Genomic DNA, 14,173 nt, shown 5'->3' on the forward strand with positions numbered 1-14,173 from the left:
ATTATAAAAGTCTTTCCCAACTTTAAGAGTTAAAAAATAATATTCTCCCATCTTTTCTTCTAGATCTTTATAGTCTTGCTCTTTACTTTTTTTAAAAATTTTTTATTGTGATTTAGGTGAAAGTTTACAGGGTAAATTAGTTTCTCATTTAACAATTTATACACAAATTGTTTTGTGACATTGGTTGCAATCCCCGTGATGTGTCAACACTCTCCACTTCACCCCAGATTCACCGTTTCCATTTGTCCAGTTCTTCTGTCCCTTCCTGCCTTCTCATCTTTGCTTTTGGGCAGTTGTTGCCCATTTGGTCTCATTTACATGACTGAGCTAACAAGGATGTTCCTCACATGTATTATTGTTTGTTTTATAGACCTGTCTCATCTTTGGCTGAAGGGTGAACTTTGGGAGTGAGTTCAGTTCTGAATTCTCTGTCAGACCAGTAAGTCTGGTCTTTTTTTGTGGTTTTGAATTCTGTTTTACATTTTTCTCCTGCTCTGTCCTGGACCCTCTATTGTGATCCCTGTTAGAGTGGCAGATGGTGGTAGCTAGGCACCACCTAGTTATTCTCGACTCAGGCTGGTGGAGGCTGTGGTACTTGTGGTCCACTAGTCCTTTGGACTAACATTTCCTGTGTGTCTTTGGTTTTCTTCTCCTCTGCTCTGGACAGGATGAGGCCAGTATATGTATTTTGCAAGCTTTTAAGACCCCAGATGCTACTCACCAAAGTAGGATGTAGAATATTTTCTTTATAAACTATGTCATGCCAATTGACCTAGATGTCCCCCAAGACCATGGTCCCCAGCTCTTAGCCCCAGTAACTCAGTCCCTCAGGGTGTTTGGATGTGTCTATGAAGTTTCTATGACTTCACCTTGGCCACGTTGTGCTGACTTCCCCTATAATGCATACTGTCTTTCCCTTCACCAAAGTTACCACTTATCTATTATCCAGTTAGTGATTTTCCCTCTTTACCCCTCCCCTCCCTGGTAACCATCAAAGATGGTTTCTTTCTGTGTGTAAACCTTTTCTTGAGTTTTCATAATAGTGGTCTCATACAGTATTTGTCCTTTTGTGATTGACTTATTTCACTCAGCATAAAGCCCTCCAGATTCATCCATGTTGTGAGATGTTTTGTGGATTCATCATTGTTCTTTTCCGTTGTGCAGTATTCCATTGTGTGTATATTCCACAATTTGTTTATCCAGTCATCTGTTGATGGGCACTTAGGTTGATTCCATATTTTTGCTATTGTGAATAATGCTGCAGTGAACATGGGTGTGCATATGCCTATTGGTGTGACAGATCTTATTTCTCTAGGATATATTCCTAGGAGTGGGATTGCTGGACTGTACAGTATTTTTATTTCTAGCTTTTTAAGGAAGCACCATATATTTTCCCAAAGGTGTTGTATCATTTTACATTCCCACCAGCAGTGCATATGAGTTCCAATCTCCTTGAAACCTCTCCAACATTTGTTATTCTGTTTTTTTGATTACTGCCGGTAGTGTCACGGTGAGAGAGTATCTCATTGTAGTTTTGATTTGCATTTCTCTAATGGCTAACGATCATGAACATTTCCTCATGTGTCTGTTAGCCACCTAAATGTCTTCTTTGGTGAAGTGGCTGTTCATATCCTTTGTCCATTTTTTAATTGGATCATTTGTCTTTTTATTGTTACAGTGTTGCAATATTTTATAGATTTTAGAGATCAGACCCTTGTCGGATATGTTGTAGCCAAGAAGTTTTTCCTAGTCTTTTGGTTCTCTTTTTACTCTTTTGGTGAAGTCTTTTGATGAGCGTAAGTGTTTAATCTTTCGGAGATCACAGTTATCTAGTTTATCTTCTGGTGTTTACACATTGTTGGTTATGTTTTGTATCCTATTTATGCCATACATTAGGGCTCCTAGCATTGTCCCTATTTTTTCTTGCATGATTTCTATAGTTTTAGGTCCTATATTTAGGTCTTTGATCCATTTTTAATTAGTTTTGTGTATGGTGTGAGGTATGGGCCCTGTTTCATTTTTTTATAGATGAACATCCAGTTTTGACAGCACCATTTTTTGAAAAGACTGTCTTTTCCCTGTTTTAATGGACTTTGAGCCTTTGTTAAAGATCAGCTGACTGTATATGGATGAATTTACCTCTGGGTTCTCAATTCTGTTCCACTGGTCTATGTGTCTGCTGTTGTACCACTTCCAGGCTGTCTTGACAACCACAGCTGTATAGTAGGTTCTGAGATCTGGTAGTGTGAGGTCTCCTACTTTGTTCTTCTTTTTCAACAATGCTTTACTTATTTGGGGCCTCTTTCCTTTCTATATAAAGTTAATGATTAGTTTTTCCATCTCATTGAAGAATGCTGCTGGTATTTGGATCAGGATCTGTAGATTACTGTGTGTAGGATTGACATTTTCACAATGTTGAGTCTTCTTATCCATGAGCATGGTACGTTTTTCCATTTATATAGGTCTCTTTTGGTTTCTTGCAGTGGTATTTTGTAGCTTTCTTTGTATAGGTCTTTTACATCCCTGGTTAGATTTATTCCTAAATATTTTATTCTTTACTGTTTTTTTAAAAAATCAACCTGGAATTTATTTTAAGATATCAGATAGTTGTAGGTATCTAACATTTATTTTCCCCATCTGGCTATCTAGTTGTTCTAGCATAATACTTTGAATTATTTATTCTTTTTTCAATGATTAAAAATACAACTTTTATATTAAATTCTCACTTGAATTAAGGTCTTTTCTGGGTTTCTATTCATTCTCATAGATTTTCTTTTTTTCATGCTCCATTATCACATCATTTCAATTATTATTATTTTTTATTGTGCTTGGAGCCCTGATAGTGTAGTAATTATGGGCTATGGCTGCTAACCAAAAGGTCAGCAATTCAAATCTACCAACTGCTCCTTGGAAACCCTATGGGGCAGTTCTACTCTGTCCTATAGGGTCACTATGAGTTGGAATCGACTCGAGAGCAACGGGTTTGTTTTTTTTAGTTTTAGATGAAGGTTTGCAGAGCAAATTAGTTTCTCATTAAACAATTAATACACATATTGTTTTGTGACATTGGTTACCAACCTCATGACATGTCAACACTCTCCCCTTCTCGACCTTGTGTTCCCTATTACCAGCTTTCCTGTCCCCTGCTGCCTTCTCGTCCTTGCCCTGGGGCTGGTGTGCCCATTTAGTCTTGTTTTGTTTTGTGGGCCTGCCTAATCTTTGGCTAAATGGTGAACCTCAGGAGTGACTTCAGTACTGAGTTAAAAGGGTGTTCAGGGTTTCTCCAGTCTCTGTCAGACCAGTAAGTCTGGTCTTTTTTTGTGAGTTAGAATTTTGTTCTACATTTATCTCCAGCTCTGTCCAGGACCCTCTGTTGTGTTCCCTGTCAGAGCAGTTGGTGGTGGTAGACAGGCACCATCTAATTGTGCTGGACTCAGTCTGGTGGAGGTTGTGGTAGTTATGGTCCATTAGTCCTTTGTGCTAATCTTTCCCTTGTGTCTTTGGTTCATTTCAATTATTAATAATAGGTTTAACTACGGGGATGCTAACCTGGGGTTTAATAATAGGTTTTGCTATCTCCTACAGTAATCTGGAGAATATCTCAGGAAATGCTCAGCTCAAAAGCTTTGCAATAATCTTTTTACTTTCTCTCACACACTGCATCCAGTCCGTCAGCAAATCGGATCCATTTTAACTTCAAAATAGATCCTAAAACTCACCATTTCTCTACCACTCCATCCTAGACTAAACCACATCATCTCTTTTTTCTAGATTATTGCAGTTGTCTCCCAAATGATCTCCTTGCTTCTGCACTTGGCATTCCCACAGTTAAGTTTCCACACAGAAGCCTGGGTTATCCTTTTAAATATAAATTAGGTGTCAGTTTCTACTCAAAAACCCTCTAGTGGCATAGGTTCTTTCTCAGAGTGAAGTCTAAGCTCTCACCTTGAACTACCTGTCTGACCTCATCATGTTCCACTCCTGCTTTGACTCAGCTTCAGCCCCAGGGGCCACCTTGCTATTCTTAAAACAAACACACAAACTGAGCTTAAGCTACCCCAGGCCTTTATGCTTGCTGTTCCCTCTACCTGGAACTTGCTTCCCTCAGGTATCCATTTAGCTTGGTAGTAGAGGGGAAAGAAGGGGATAGGAAGTGAAAACATACTTATGTCATCATTTTTAAACAGGTAGTAGTTAGACAGCATGTAGTATTTCATTCTGTTGTACATAGGGTCCCTATAAGTCAGAACTAACTTGGCGGCACATAACAACAACAGCTAGATACTGGAGTCTCTGGGTGGCTCAAACAGTTAAGTGCTCCATTACTAGCCAAAAGGTTGGCAGCCCAAACACACTCAGAGGTGCTTCAGGAAACAGGCCCAATGACCTGCTTCCCAAAGGTCATAGCTTTGAAAATCCTATGGAGCAGTTCTACTCCACATACATGGGGTAGCCATGAGTCAGGGGCAACTCAGCTACAGCTGTCAAGCTAGATACTATTTAAACAAATAGATAATTAAATATATTTCATAATAAAGGTAACCACAGAAACAAAAATATAAGCTTTCCAAATTATTGAAGAAACACACATACCAATACAAAACAAGCACAAAACAGAGTGAAATATTACAAAATGTTAAAAATAAAAAAATTACAACAAAATATAATGATAGAACTAAGACTCATCTGTTATATCCACAAATATAAATATACTCAAATGGTTGAATTATAAAGCAAGGAACAATTCTGCATTGTTTATTCTATACATAAGAGAGGGTGCTAAATTAAAATTATCCAGACAAGTTTGAAAATAAAAGAATGAACAAGGGCATTTTACAAAAATACAAACAAACAAAAAGCAGAGGTTGCAATATTAACATCAGATGAGATTAAATTTTGGAAAAAATTACAAAGAAGTCAGTTTATAAGGGGTGGAATATACAATGAAGATCTTACAGATATGCCCAATTTATACGTACAATTTGAGTAAAATTGGTGGAGGTTGGAGGTCAGGATATAGGCTGGGCAGTGGTACAGAACCTGGAGGTTCTTGTGTTGTTCTCTTTGGCCTTGAATCATCATTTAAGTACCACCTTCAGTCTTCAGGCCAAATGCCTGTACAGTTATTTACCTAATATTTTTCTTTAAAGTGACTCATTGCTTAGCTGAAATAAATTTATTTAAAATAAAAACTGGCAAACTGGAGAGTTGATGTCCTATCTAAAAAAGGCAGCTGTTCCTCAGCTGTGAGAATGCAGTCCTGGTGCTACTGTATTTTCCAAGGGAAGCCAGAAATCCATATTATTATATAAAAATCTCCTGATTTTTCAATATGGTTCCTGCAACTAAGGGCCTTCCTCTCTCTTCTCTATTCATTTTCTGCCCTGGATGCACCTCTTATTAGCTTACTTGTACTGGAAATTCCATAAGAGCAAGGGTTATATGTCTTATTGCATCTCCTCACCTCCTGGGGCCTAACATAGCATCCTATATATAATAAGTACTCATTCATTCAATAAACATTACTCAGATAACAGGGAAACATAAAATACTTCATAGCTTAAGTCAACAGGTTTATTTCAATACAGCATAACAATGACTCTGTCAAAAATAAGCCAAGAGTTCTGTGGACCTCAAAAAATGAGCACCTAACTCTGAGGACGCAGGGATGGCTCCCTAGAGCAAACAGTATCTGAATTGATTCTTTAAGGAAATGCTGGATTTATCCAAGAAAACAAAAACTAAAAGGTACTGACAGGCATTCCAAGAAGGAGAACAGCTTGGTATGGGATTTATATTAGATTGGAATAGCTGAATCCTTGAGTGTGGGTTAGGGATGGTGAATGATGGTACCAGAGGGGTACTCAGACTTGGTTATGAAGAACTACACTGAATAACTTCATGCTATGCTAGCACATTACGCACTCTCTTGCCTCTTCTTCTCTTCTGTGTTTGTTTGCTCCCTCCACCCCTAGTCTGTAATTTCTTTCTTTTTCTTCTTAACGTGGGCAAATCTCATTTATCCTTAACATACCGGTTCAAATACCACTTTCTTTAGACAGATAGTCGCAATCTCCCATAACACAAAAACAGAATTCGAATAGATTGAACCACTGTACTTTGTAGTACTTTTATTTTAGCTCTAATTATTTTGTTTTATGGTTAATATTATTAGTTTTAAACTTCTCTCTCCTACCAGCTAAGCTAAGATCTTTTTAAAGTCAAGGACTATGTCTCATTAATCTTTATATCTACAAACATCAGTAAGATATTTTGTACTTGCTTCTTGAATAAATGAATATCTGCATATAAGTGTTTTGGGAGTGCAAAAGGAGCGAGAGATTATCAGGGACTTCCCGGAGGAGACAGCATTTGAGATGGTTGTTGAGAATGAGTAATACTAGACACAAAAAAGAGTGGGAGAGAGCATCTCATGCAAATGGAATAGCATAAGCAAAGACCTAGAAACTAGAACATGTGAGACAGATGCTGGGGAATACTGAATAATGAACAATGGATTAAATGTAAGACAGGTATTAGAGGATCATGAATGTTAAGACAAGAAAGATAAATTAAGGTTATATTATGAGGGACCTTAAATGTCTGGTTGAGGAGTTAGAATTTAATCCACTAGGCAATGGGGACATTATTCATAGATTTGGTAGGTTTTCAGATTTTATTCTGAAATAAAGTAGTCAAAACACTGTGAGGAAACAAATGCAAATGTACCCCTACTTTGGATATTTACTTGTGGATTGCCCAGGAATCAAAATATTGGAGTTCCAGCTGCCTAACAGCCTTTCTCTCTGAGCTCAATTTATTCCTCTGAGGTTACTATGTCTAATACAGGACCAGGCATCACAGTGGATACTCAATCAGTATTATTGGTATTCTGATCACTGATTGATTCTTGGGTAGAAGTTTAGATAGTGATCCACGTTGAAAAAGAATAGATGTAGTCCTTGAAAAATAATCGATAGAGAGTAAGAAGACTGCATAGTAAAGAAATTGGGAAATGAGCTTGCGGAAGAACTGAAATTTAGAGGAGGCAGAATAATGATTCTTTGGCACTTATTATGTACCAGATACTGATGTAAGTGGTTTACATATAGTATCTCATTTGTTTTTATTCTTTTAAAAAAAAAATCTCATATGTTCTTAAAAACAGCCCTATTACCTTTACTATTTTACCCACAATGAGTCTGAGGTTCAGAAAGTTTAACTAATGTGCTTAAGTTCACACAGATGGTAAGTAGGGTGGAGCCAAGATCTACAGACAACTTTGACTGGTGATAGCCAGTCTTGAAAAGGGAGTAGGAAGGCAGTAAAAAAGAGAAGAAAAAGAAATGTCATAGTATCTTCATCTTGTGACAAATGAAGGATGGAACAGAAAAAAAGTAGGAAGAGAAGTTCCATGGTAGGTTGAGGCAGTGGAAAGGTGAAAGGAACTTCTGATGCTGTTGGGATATCTGTTTATTGCCCTAAGGTCACCAGAATGGAAAAAGGTCAGCAATGTCTCTGAGGGAATAAATACAACAGAAATCTATGCAAATATTATCTGTTGCTAGGATTAGTTTCCAAGTCACCTGGTCCTCAAGGATTACATAGATGAAACTTTGATGTGAAATCCCATTTTGCCAAGCTTCAGAAAGACCACAATGAAGGAGTGTGATCTAAGGTTTATGGTTTATGTGTGAAGAAACACGTGAAGGAAAAATGAGATCTGGTGACCAGTTTTTACACAAAAGGAGATTAAGCAGTAATGCCAAAGATTGCTCACAAACTTTATTATTTAGAAATGAAATAGTTGTTGCAGACAATATAATTGGCTGGAAGACATATTAAATAAGTAGAGTATAATCAGGGATTTTTTAAATATAATTTTGTTTATTTTGTTGTTGTTGAGAATATACACAGCAAAACATACACCAATTCAACAGTTTCTACGTGTACCATTTAGTGAAACTGATTACATACTTTGAGTTGTGCAACCATTCTCACCCTCCTTTTCTGAGTGGTTCTTCCCCCATTAACCAGCCCTCAAGGTTCCTATCTAATCTTTCCAGTCGCTGTTGTCAATTTGATTCCATATAAACAGTTCTTAAAAGAGCATAATGCTCAAGGCAGACATTCTTTACTGTTATTGTTGTTAGGTGCCGTCAAGTCGGTTCCAACTCATAGCGACCCTATGTACAACAGGACGAAACACTGCCCAGTCCTGCACCACCCTCACAATTTTTGTTATGCTTGAGCCCATTGTTACAGCAACAGTGTCAATCCATCTCATTGAGGGACTTCCTCTTTTTCGCTGACCCTCTACTTTACCAAACACGATCCTTCACCAGGGACTGGTCCCTCCTGATAACATGTCCAAAGTATGCGAGACAAAGTCTTGCCATCCTTGCTTCTAAGGAGTATTCTGGCTCTACTTCTTCCAAGACAGATTGGTTCACTCTTCTGGCAGTAAATGGTATATTCAGTATTCTTTGCCAACACCACAATTCAAAGGCATCATTTTTTCTTTGGTCTTCTTTATTCATTGACCAGCTTTTGCACGCATAAGAGGTGATTGAAAACACCATTGGCTTGGGTCAGACACACTTTAGTCCTTAAAGTGACATCTTTGCTTTTTAAAACTTCAAGAGTTCTTTTGCAGCAGACTTATCCAATGCAATGCATTGTTTGATTTCTTGACTGCCGCTTCCATGGGTGTTGATTGTGGATCCAAGTAAAATGAAATCCTTGACAACTTCAATCTTTTCTCCGTTTATCATAACTTTGCTTATTGGTCCAGTTGTGAGGATTTTTGTTTTCTTTATATTAAGGTGTAATCTATAATGAAGGCTATAGTCTTTAGTCTTCATCAATAAATGCTTCAAGTCCTCTTCACTTTCAGCAAGCAAGGTTGTGTCATCTGCATTTTGCAGGTTGTTAATGAGTCTTCCTCCAATCCTGACGTGATGTTCTTCTTCATATAGTCCAGTTTCTCAGATTATTTGCTCAGCATACAAATTGAATAAGTATGGTGAAAGGATACAACCCTGACACATACCTTTCCTGACTTTAAAACATGCAATATCCCCTTGTTCTGTTCGAAAAACTGCCTCTTGATCTATGTACAGTTTCCACATGAGCACAATTAAGTGTTGTGGAATTCCCACTCTTCGTAACGTTATCCATAATTTCTTATGATCCACACAGTTGAATGCCTTTGCATAGTCAATAAAACACGGGGAAACATCTTTCTGGTATTTCTGTACTTTCAGCCAAGATCCATCTGACATCAGCAATGATATCCCTTGTTCCACGTCCTCTTCTGAATCCAACTAGAATTTCTGGCAATTTCCTGTCGATGTACTGTTCTAACTGCTTTTGCATTATCTTCAGCAAAATTTTACTTATTTGTGATCTTAGTGGTACTGTTTGATAATCTCCACATTCTGTTGGATCACCTTTCTTTGGAATGAGCACAAATTTAGATCTCTTCTAGTCGGTTGGCCAGGTAGCCCTCTTCCAAATTTCTTGGCACAGATGAGTGAGTGCTTCCAGTGCTGATTCCGTTTGTTGAAACATCTCAATTGGTATTCCGTCCTTTCCTGGAGCCTTGTTTTTCGCCAATAACTTCAGTGCAGATTGAACTTCTTCCTTTAGTACTATCAGCTCTTGATCATATGATACCTCCTCAAATGGCTGAACATCAACCAATTCTTTTTGATACAGTGACTCTGTGTATTCCTTCCATCTTCTTTTGATGCTTCCTGAATCGTTTAATATTCCCCATAGAATCCTTCAATATTGCAACTCAAGGCTTGGATTTTCTCTTCAGTTCTTTCAGCTTGAGAAATGTTGAGCGTATTCTTCTCTTTTGGTTGTCTGACTCTAGGTCTTTGCACATTCCAGTACAAGACTTTACTTTGTCTTCTACTGCCGCCCTTTGAAATCTTCTGTTCAACTCTTTTATTTCATCATTTCTTCCTTTCGCTTTGGCTACTCTATGTTTAAGAGCAACTTTCAGAGTCTCTTCTGACATCTGTTTTGGCCTTTTCTTTCTTTCCTGTCTTTTTAATGGCCTGTTGCTTTCTTCATGTATAATGTCCTTGATGTCATTCCACAACTTGTCTGGTCTTCGGTCGTTAGTGTTTAATGCATAAATCTATTCTGAAATGGTCTATATATTCAGGTGGGATATACTCAAGGTCATATTTTGGATCTGGTGGACTTGATCTAATTTTCTACAACTTCAACTTGCATATGAGCAATTGATGGCCTGTTCCACAGTCAGCCCCTAGCCTTGTTTTGACTGATGATATTGAGCTTTTCCATCATCTCTTTCCACAGATGTAGTCAATTTGATTCCTGTGTATTCCATCTGGTGATGTCCTTGTGTATAGTTACTATTTACGTTCATGAAAAAAGGTATTTGCAGTGAAGAAGTTGTTGGTCTTGCAAAATTCTATCAGGTGATCTCCAGCATCATTTTTATCACTGTGGCCACATTTTCCAACTACCAATCCTTCTTCGCATTCCAATCACCAATAATTATCAATACATTTTTATTGCATGTTCAATCAATTTCAGACTGCAGAAGTTGATAAAAATCTTTAATTTCTTCATCTTTGTCCTTAGTGGTTGGTGCATAAATTTGAATAATGGTCATATTAACTGGTCTTCCTTGTGGGTGTATGGATAGTATCCTATCACTGACAACATTGTACTTCAGGATAGATCCTGAAATTTTATTTTTTTTGAGGATGAATGCAATGGCATTTCTCTTCAATTTGTCATTTCTGGCATAGTATACCATATGATCTTCCAATTCAAAATGGCCAATACCAGTCTATGTCAGCTCACTAATGCCTAGGATATGGATGTTTATGCGTTCCATTTCATTTTTGATGATTTCTAATTTTCCTAGCGTCATACTTCATACACTCCACGTTCCTATTGTTAATGGATGTTTGCAGCTGTTTCTTCTCATCTTGAGTCATGCCACATCCACAGATAAAGGTCCCTAAGGCTTTACTCCATCCACGTCAAGGTGACTCTATTTTGAGGAGGCAGGTCTTCCTCAGTCGTATTTTGAGTGCCTTCCAACCTAAGGGGTTCATCTTCCAGCACTATATCAGACAGTGTTCTGCTTGTATTCATAATGTTTTCAGTGGCTAATTTTTTCAGAAGTAGACCACCATGTCCTTCTTCCTAGTCTGTCTTAGTCTGGAAGCTCAGCTGAAACCTGTCCACCATGGGTGACCCTGCTGGTATTTGAAATACCAGTCGCACAGCTTCCAGCATCACAGCAACACACAAGCCTGCACAGTACGGCAAACTGACAGAGATGTAGGGGTATGATCTAGGTAATTACCTCAAAGTTCTACAAATTTCCCTTTACATGCAGATAACAGTGACAGCTGGGATGAAATTTGTGGAGTTTTTTTTGAGTTGTCCCTCCCCCATTAACATAAATTCACTGCCCTTAAGGTTCCTATCTAATTTTTTGAGTTGCTGTCGTCAATTCGATTCCATATAGATAGTTCTTAAAACAGCATAATGCTAAAGGCAGACATTTTTTTTACTAGTTAAATTATTGTTTGGTTTTAAGAAGACTTCAGGGGATATTTTTGGTTTAAAGTTTAAAAGTTATCTCAGGGCAATAGTTTCAGGGGTTCATCCAGTCATCCTGGTTCCAGGAAGTCTGGAGTCCATTAGAATTTTAAGTTCTGTTCTGCATTTTCCCCCTTTGGTCAGGATTCTTCTATGGAATCTTTGATCAATCTAATGGTAGATGGGCACCAACTAGTTCTTCTGGTCTCATGGTGAAGGAGGCAATTGTTCATCAAGGCAATTAGTCACACATTCCATATCCTCCTCCTATTCCTGACTTCTCTGCTTCCTCTGTTGTTCCAGGTGAATAGAGGCCAATTGTACCTTCGATAGCTGCTTGCAAGCTTTTAAGACCCCAGGCACTATGCAATGAACTAGGAGGTAGAACAGATGCACTAAATATATTAGGCCAATTAACTGGCATGGCCCATGAAACTATGACCCTAAACCTCCAAACCAAGAAACCAAATCCCATGAGATGTTTGGTTACACATAAGCAGCTTCAGCAGCTACTTTTTTTTTTTTTTTGGTCATTGTTGTAAATATATCTATCACACAACTTTTGTCAATTCAACTTTTTACAGGTGTACAACTTGACAGCAATTACAATAATCGACTGTGCAGCCCTACCCTTAATCAACCCAATATTTCCATTTGCCTTTTCTTGTCTTTTTATAAAGTATATATTTTTGATATGTGGATCTGGGAATGTGAAAATATGGTGGCACTATCACAAGTGAATCCTGAAATAATCACTCTGAAATCATATATACAATTATAGTGTGACTATTTTAGATCTTGTGGAAGCTGAGGGCTCTGCCATGAACAGAGGTCTAGGGAACATGTCAGTTTGGGTCATCTCCTGCTTAAAAACCTCAGAGTAGAACAAAAGGAGCCAGTCAACACATGTAATATATACCAAGTGGTCTGTTGTCTCTACAGTCAGAATAGAACAAGGACATAGATGATAAAATAACAGAGGCAAAGTAGATATCAACCAGATCCTTAGAAAGGGGGGCAGGCAGTAAGAGAGATTTCTAGGCTTAAGGAGAAAAAAAAAGAGGGAGATACTTCAAAAAAGTAGAGTAGAAGAAAGGTACAGAAGAGAAAAAATGAACAAAAATTAGGTATATTTACAAGTCTAGGTGCAAGATAAGTGGGGATATGTTGCTGCAGAAAGCATGTGGATCTTCGAGTCAGCATGCCTGAATTTGACTCCCATTCCTCCCTTACTAATGGTGCAACCTTTGGGAGGCACCTAACTTTTCAGGCCATCTGTAAAATAAGGATCAAGAAACCCTACCTACCTCACTAGCTTGCTGTGAAAGCAACTGAGATGATATATGAGAAAGATTTTATAATCTCCATAAAATCCTATAAGACAGTATTTATTAGTAGCCAGCTTCTCATGCAATATCTGGATTAAACTGCTTGCCCAAGTGGTAAGTGGGGATAAAAAAACTTGATCCTATTAGCATAGGAGGGAATTTGTCATAAATTTCACTATCACACCGATCTCTTCTTCCATCACTTTGAACATGTGCTCAAACATTTTTGAGAATGAGGCTATTTGCTCACTGGTGCTAGTGCAGTTGGACGGCTATGACAGGTTTTCTTTCCTTATTGTGTGTTATCTCAAGACCCAACTCATTTTTCACTTTCTCCATGCAGTCTTTTCCCATGAAACCCAAAGGGCTCCTTTTTCTTTTCTGAATTCCTCAGGAATTTCTGCTTATGCAACATTATTCTTCAATGTAAATTCAAATTCCCAAAGGCATGTTTACTTCTTTCGTAATTGTTTACTATATACTTACATATTTGTATCTATAAAGTGACTTTTTGGCTTGCAGTTGCTAATTGTAAGACATCATATATATTTACGACATATGTAAATAGAGATAGCTAGGTAGATAGACAAAGATACACAGTTGACTCTTAATTTAACCCTCCTAAAGAACTATGAATATATGGAATCCTTCTACCAAGCAGGGAAAAAAAAATCTTATTATCCTTCAGAAAATGAAAAGATTAAGGCTAGAGAAATGTGCTTCACTCAGAAAGTGTACTATTTTAAACAGTTCCTATAGTTTAAGACGGAGCCCTGGTGGTGTAGTGGTTAAGAGATATGGTTGCTAACCAAAAGTAAGGCAGTTCAAATCCACTAGCTGCTCCTTGGAAGCTGTATGGGGCAGTTCTACTCTGTCACTATGAGTTGGAATCGACTCGACGGCAATGGGATTTTTGTTTGTTTTTATAGTTTAAGGTGTCTTTGAAGGCAACACAAAATCAGACATTTATTACATGTAGAATTTCTTAGAGCTCTTACTCTGTGAGTTTGCATTCTTCTGTGCTTACTGATAAAAGAACAGTCTGAAATTTCCTTGCTTTTATTCAAAAGCTTACCGTCCCATGTTTGATTTTGCCCCTAGGGTTTACTTTCTCCCCCTTCATTTCTTAGACACCAATAAAACCTAGGTGGTTGAAACTGCTTCTTTGAAATCAAGCGGTTCACTTCTATTAGTCAATAGAACTACAGCTTTGCTAATCAAGATTAAATGTTAATGAGAAACTT

The sequence above is a fragment of the Trichechus manatus genome, unplaced genomic scaffold (assembly GCF_000243295.1).
Source record: "Trichechus manatus latirostris isolate Lorelei unplaced genomic scaffold, TriManLat1.0 scaffold00007, whole genome shotgun sequence".
Lineage (NCBI taxonomy): Eukaryota > Metazoa > Chordata > Mammalia > Sirenia > Trichechidae > Trichechus > Trichechus manatus.